This window comes from Priapulus caudatus, unplaced genomic scaffold (genome assembly GCF_000485595.1).
Source record: "Priapulus caudatus unplaced genomic scaffold, Priapulus_caudatus-5.0.1 Scaffold9, whole genome shotgun sequence".
Classification (NCBI taxonomy): domain Eukaryota; kingdom Metazoa; phylum Priapulida; class Priapulimorpha; order Priapulimorphida; family Priapulidae; genus Priapulus; species Priapulus caudatus.
Window position 1 is genome coordinate 362013 of NW_014577070.1, and position 7259 is coordinate 369271.

Below are 7259 nucleotides of genomic sequence, written 5' to 3' on the forward strand. Positions count from 1 at the left end.
TTTTGAGGTTGGTTCTTCTAGACGACCGATCGCAGGTCTCTGTCATCATCCCTAGGGTCGGAGGAGAAGTTGATGATGAGGTGGTGAGCGACGGCCGTTATGTACCCATGGCGTATACATTCTTGCGTACAGTATTGTGGAACCGGCTAGAAGAGCTGGGCTCCTGACAGAGCGTCGGTTCAGCACTCGTTTGAGGGCATCTCGTCTCAGCACGCGCATGATTCGGGTGCATGTTCGCTGTACCATGCGTTAGAAAGCGGCTAGGCTGTGGCGCTATGGTGTGCGCTACCCGGGTGTTGTACGTCAGCGACGAACATACAACGAATACCATCGTGTTGGCTTCCGGTGGGTCTGGCGTTGGTCGAGCGCGCTGCAGCCGCGTGTCTTGGCGTCCTGTCTGGGATGTAGCCTTCATGCGTCGGATCGTGCGCCCAACCTATCTTGAAACATGCTCCACCCACAATCCGCGAGCACACGGCCGCGCACGAGCGAATGACAACGGCATGCAATAGCGTTGGTGCAGCGGCGCGTCGACGAAGAGTAAGCGAGATGGCTGAGGGCCGCAGCGACAACAAGGCACTGGCCAAATAGTGATTTTCAGTGCGCGGGGGCCGTGCGTCGTGTCATGTGTGTGACTTGGGACCTAAACAAACTGGCCGGCGACCCGCGCCTGCACAGAGTTAGTCTTGGGTTGGAAGTATTTAAAATAAACTTCGTTTTTTCAGATATGGATTTAAATATTTTAAGCCACTTTAGTGGGAGTTTCAGCCCCTCTGCAATTGATAGCCGGTAACAAATTGCGGCGATAGGCGGTAAAAGATACGGTTACCGGCTATTCGAAGAAGCCTGCATTAAACGTACGTGCATCTCGTGGCTAACTTTCATAAACGATTGCCAAGAACATTCCTTTGAGAAGGTTTTGATACACCTGTGATTCGCAGAACTGTTTGGCGTGTAATGTGAAATTTGGGACTACAGGGTTTATAGAATCCACGACTGCCACCACAGAGTCACGGTAGACGTTAGATGAGGCGGCTGTGCTCTGCGGACTTGTTATATATAGTTTGTGTTTTAAATAGGGGTTTGGGTTTATATTCGCTGGAGGGTAAGGGTTAGGGTCCACGAATGCAGTGAATGCACCATAAACAGGAGTTTGAGCACGTGATTTGTATAACGCAATGGCACTCTGCGAACGCTTCACTAGAGCCTATGTTCTTGATTGACATGAGAAAAAAAATGCACGTGACCTGTAGCTTGTCGTCATTCTCTAGACATACTGTAATGGTGATAGGCATAAGATGTCAGCTTTCACAGCGATTTATTTCTGTAAACTATTAGACTATGTTAAAAATATTGATGAAAAGCTAACGTTCACGAGTTTAATACCGCATATAAGGTGTTGCGTATGATTGTGAAACAACGCTGGCTATGCATTGTGCATCCGTTTGCGTTCTTGCTAAACTTAAAACTGGTACAAAGACTAATATAAGCTTTTACTTTATATTACGACTTGGTGTATTATTACATACAGACTTATTCACTGGAGCTTATCACTCATGAGATCACGTTGGTTTCATTCTGACTGAATGTCCATAATTGTAATCATTGCAGGCTGCATAAATAGGCGAGGTTTGACCAGTCTGAAACGTCACAGTTAGGCAGTTTGATGTGTTTGAAAGGTAAATGCGTATGTGAGCTATAATTCCATGAAAATAATGATGGATTGCGTTCAATTTACTGAAAAGAAGGATGCTTACTGAACAAAATCGCGTGACAAGCAAGCAGAATAATGTTTAATGGGGGCGCGGAGAGGGGGGGGGGGGTCGGATAAAAGGCTTGTAAAACTTATAGGGCTGCATGAGCAATCAAGTGCGGTGAAGGGCTATATATGAGCATCTGCTAAGCTGTACGAAATGCAATATTGGTTGCATCAATATATTATAATGTAGGAAGGCGGATGAAAGGCGCATCTCCTGGTTCGCGAGGGCGGCAGTGCGGCATTTTGCATACGGCAGCTTATGAAGATGCAGGCATCAGTATAATAGTGTAGGCCATTAACTGCCGCGAACCCAACTGTGCTTGTATCGCTTTACGACTTGCGCACCGTTTGTAATGACGCTACTCTGTGTGGCAGACATTAGTAGGCGGAGGCTGTTTGCATGGCTTCATCTTTACTTTAGAGTAGGCTTCTAAGTGATTGATTTGCGGCCCACACACCTTGTTGGGACCGCGGGGACGAATCATGCCCCTGTTGTGAGTTCAGTGCGTTAGATGATGTGAGTTAAGTACGTTAGATGTTGTGAGTTCAGTACGTTAGATGTTGTGAGTTGCAGTAGGTTAGATGTTGTGAGTTTGCAGTACGTTAGATGTTGTGAGATCAGTGAGTTAGATGTTGATGAGTTAGTGCGTTAGATGGATGTGAGTTCAGTACGTTCGATGTTTGGTTGGTTCAGTACGTTAGATGTTGTGAGATCAGGTGAGTTAAGTATGTTGTGAGTTCAGTACGTTAAGATGTTGTTAGTTTAGTACGTTCGATGTTGTGAGTTCAGTAGGTTGTATGTTTGTGAGTTAAGTGAGTTAGACGTAGACGGAGAGTAACATGAGCACAGTGAAGATATTTTAAAAATGCAGCAGGTAGTCAGGTACAGTCGTGTCGTGGAATTTATTGTGGGCTCGTTATAAGATTTTGCACGGTGACTAATTCCCGTGAAATAAATAATGTAATAAAATCCTGTGATAAAATAATGTGAGCTTACATATGTTGCAAAAATTCACTACAACTCAGATCGTATTGCTGGCTTTCATATACTTTTTTTCTCGAAAATCTAAATGAAATACTTTTCTTAAGAACGTATAGGCAGCCAGCAGTGATGTTTAGCGACATCTTGAAACAGCGGAGCGAATCGGCTCGATTCATTAACAGTTGCTTTTTCAGGATAAAACAAGTTATATATTCATTATTCGATGTTTACTTCAGTAAGAATTTTAAAATTTGGTTTGCATATTGTTATTATTTAGCTTATGCAATCAGGAACAAATTATAGTGTTTTTTCGTTCCAAGAACTTATTTTGCGCTAGCGTAGGCGACTGCTAGTGTGTAAAAATGAGTCACGACAGAGTTTTCAGAAGAGTCAAATTCGGAGCACTTTCTGGCTGCCATGAGAATTTTGTGATGTTGCCACATCAAGTATGGCTCACAGTAGGCCTAATAACGAGCTATTTTTGTTGGAGGTTTATAGACTTTAAGCTTATTATGATTTTAATGACGATTAATGTGCAAAACTTTAATTATAAAAGTGGAAATATTTTTGAGCAATAATACAATTTGCATAATTGAATTGTTGAGAGTGTGCTGATTACTCTTTACAAGTGAAAGCACATAAGTAGAATCATAATGGGCATTAGGCTTTGCGCGAAGTTGCTCAGGCAGTTAATGCATGCAGACATCGCACTATACAGATATATACCCTTTCAGTATACAATACCGCTTTAGCCCATCTACGAAATTTCTCCGCTCTGCTCTCCTCTCTCTCTCCCGCCTCTCCCTTCTACTCTCTGCACGCTTCTGCACGCTCTCGGCCTCTCCTGCTGCTCGCTCTCTCGGCTCTCGCCTTCCTCTCGCTCTCCCTGCTCCCTCTCCTCCTCTCCTCGTCGTCTAGCTCTCCTTCTCCTGCTCGCTCTCCTCTCCCTCTGTCCTCCCTCCCTCTCCTTCGCGCCTCTCGCCTCTCGCCCTCTCGACTCTCCCTCTCCCGTGCTCGCCTCTCCCTCTTCCCTCTCCCTTTTGTCCCTCTCGCCTCTCCCTCTCCCCTCCTCTCCTCTCCCTCTCCCTCTCCCTCTCCTCTGCCTCGCTCTCTCGGCTCTCGCTTCTCTCCTCTCTCTCTCTCTCTCTCTCTTCTCGTCACTTTCTCGTCTTTTCCTTCCTGCATTCTCCTCCCTCCCTATATTTGTTTTGTTCATATTAAGTTCTACTCTTTTTTTATTCAGCTAATGTGGGGCTAAACCGACCAGGCTCTTCGACTGTTAGTGACTGTTATAATCTCCAATTTCTAGAATATCGTCCATATAATCATTGTCATCTTCTAAAACTACAGACCATCCGCTGACCGCTGTGGAGACGTGCGCCGGGCCTCGAATTTGGCGCACGTCTCCACTGCGGACAGCGCTTCATTCTTGAACATCCCCGCGGTCGCGTGCGCATATCCCGCGGAACTACACAATAACACAATAACACAATACGGTTATAGACGGTAATACGTTATTATTTATGACTATTATAACAAATAATAAGGTTCAGGTTATTATTATAGTCAATGGGTACGTGTGTGCTGTACGTGCGGGCTTGTTCTTGCTGCTAGTGGCCAGTGGCAGTGGCTGTGCACAGTATCATGACTGAGTATTAGCTCTAGTAGTAGTAGTAGTACTATAATAGCCCGCGTACACTGTACGTGGGCTATAGAAGTTAGAACTAGAGTTGTATGAGTATGTACTATGTTAGATACAATAATGTAACCCAAACACAGGACAGGTGGGGGATAACCTATCCTGTGTTTGGGTTACATTATTGTACCTAGTACTAGTAGTAGTACTACTGAGTACTACTACTAGTAGTACTAGTAGTACTAGGGGCCCATTCCTATTTGACAACCCCAGGTTTAAAAACCCTAACCCTAACCCTAACCAAACTCACAACATGGGTGTGTAAACGCTACTTGTACCCGTGATACCTAAGGTGCCTAGGCTAAAGTGGATTTGCACCGTTTGGCTTGGCTCGCCCACCGGCCCGATAATTAAGACATGGTATATAGTAACTCACTTTATGTTGTGCAGTTAATCTAACAGTTGCTCATATTATCTCATTAAGTTACGATAAACTTTGTCATTAAAAAGCAAACGTTTTCTACTCACCGACATAAAGCCGAAGAAATGAACACGCATTCTTCGCTTACGCAAGTGATGTTCAAAACAACGAGGTGGCGCCGTGGAATAAACGTGCGAATGACGTCACGACAATAGGGGCTCATGTGATGACGTTCAGCACATGTCGTGTCCCAAAAGTGATCTGTTTTGTTGTTCGCCCAATAATTTTAAACATGCACAGAAACCCTTTCCCTCCTAATCCGTATATGCAGTCGCCACCATTTCAGAGAGGTAATGGACATGCACAAGGAAACGCGCCGAGATTTTATAGTGGGCCTCAGCAACAACACTCACCGTTCAGTTCCCGCGGAGCTGGCATAGGAAATCGAGGTTTTTCTCACCGCGGGACGCGACCTGACTGGTCACGCTCTCCATCGCAACAACAGCATCCGAGTTCTCCTCTACATAACACCGGATCTCCTCTACATAACACCGGATCTTCAGACTTTATTCCGTTAACCTCTACTCCACGACACAGCAGTCCTTATGCAAGTCCCTATTCAAATCAAAGTGCGTATCAACCCCAGTTCCCAGCAAGAGGCCGATTTAAAAATCGAATGAGCAGTCCTGCTAATGGCGAACATGGATTTAGAAGACAAAATCAGGTACTTTTAGCGCAATGAATAAAATGTGTAGAATTGACTTGCAATTTATATAACAACATATAGCATCGTTAAATAGCTGGCGAGCAGTAGCTCATTGGGTTACCATGTTGGCATTTGTTGCTACACAATGTCACTAAACAGTAACAGTCTGTTTGCTGGAACGGATGCATCTCATCAGAATCACTTGATCCTGATCTGCCCAAACAAATACAACCTACAAATCAATTGGTTCACCTGCCACTGTGACCTATCATAGGATGGTTCATAAGAATCATAACTATCAACAAGCACAGTTGGGTTCGCGGCAGTTGGCCTACACTAGTTATACTGATGCTGATCTCATAGCTGCCGTATGCAAATGCGCTGCGGCTCGCGAACGAGGATGGATGCGCCTTTCATCCGCCTTCCTACATTATAATATATGTGTGCAACAAATTGCATTCGTAAGCTTAGCAGATGCTCATATATAGCCGCTTCACCGACTTTGATTTGCTATGAGCGTATAAGTTTAAAGCCGTTTTATCCAGACCCTCTCGCGCCCCATTAAACATTAGTTCTGTGCTTTGTGATCGGGATTTTTGTTCAGTAAGATCCTTTTTTCAGTAAATTGAACGCAATCCATCATTATTTTCATGGAATTATAGTCACATACGCATTACGCTTTCAAACACATCTTAAACTGCCAACTGTGACGTAGACTGGTCAAACGTCGCCTGATTTATGCAGCCTGAATTGATTACAATTATGACATTCAGTCTAGGAATGAAACCAACGTGATCTCATGAGTAGTAAGTCTAGTGAATAAGTCTGTATGTAATGGAATACACAAGTCGTATATAAAGTAAAGCTATAGTTAGTTTTGTCCAGTTTTAAGTTTAGCAGAACGCAAACGATGGCACAATGCATAGCCAGGTTGTTTCACATCATACGCAACAGCGTTAGTATGGGTATTAAACCTGTGAACGTTAGTTTTCCATCAATATTTGTACATAGTCTAATAGTTTACGGAAATAATATGTGTGAAAGCTGACTATTATGCCTTCACCATTACTATGTCTATAGAATGACGACACAGCTACAGGTCACGTGATTTTTTTTCTCATGTCAATCAAGAACATAGGGCTCTAGTGAGCGTTGCCATTGGTTGATACAAATCACGTGCCTCAAACTCCTGTTTTATGGTGCATTCACTGCATTGTGACCCTAACCCTTACCCTAGTAATATAACCCAAACCCTATTTAAACAAATATATAAAAAATACAATTTTAATTGTAAAAATTAATTGTTGTTATTAAATTTTTGTAAATAAATCATGTAAATATTTGCATTATTTGGGGAAAAAATGGTTAAACGGATAAAGATAGAAAAATATAGAAAACAAAAAAATTAAAAAAATGATGGGATTCGATCCACCGACCTTTCAGCCTTGAATTGCGTGCTGTGGTTTGCTATTGAGGAATATTGTAATTATGAATTTTGGATGTGCTATGAATATGACGACACTGTGACGTCATTGAGCGACGAAACAAACTCAACCAATAGCAGCGCTCACTAGAGCCCTATGTTCTTGATTGACCTAGGGAAAAAATCACGCCTACAGGTCGCATAAAATTGGATTTGTCCATGCACCAACACTCACACACCAGTTGACATAATACATTAGATGGCAGCACAATGCAATCAACTTGGGACTTGGAAGCGCTCGCCTACATTATTAGAGCCTAAGAAAATATATG

At 43.3% G+C, this 7259-nt stretch overlaps 1 long non-coding RNA gene across 1 annotated transcript in view; it reads left to right on the plus strand.

The window, feature by feature from the left end:
- Positions 1 to 5014: 5014 nt before the first annotated feature.
- The window catches only part of LOC106806713, an 18233-nt gene continuing 15988 nt past the window's right edge, over positions 5015 to 7259 (plus strand). Inside the window, exon 1 of the long non-coding RNA XR_001393576.1 lies at positions 5015 to 5522. This is a non-coding gene — a long non-coding RNA (uncharacterized LOC106806713). The remainder of the gene's footprint in view (positions 5523 to 7259) is intronic.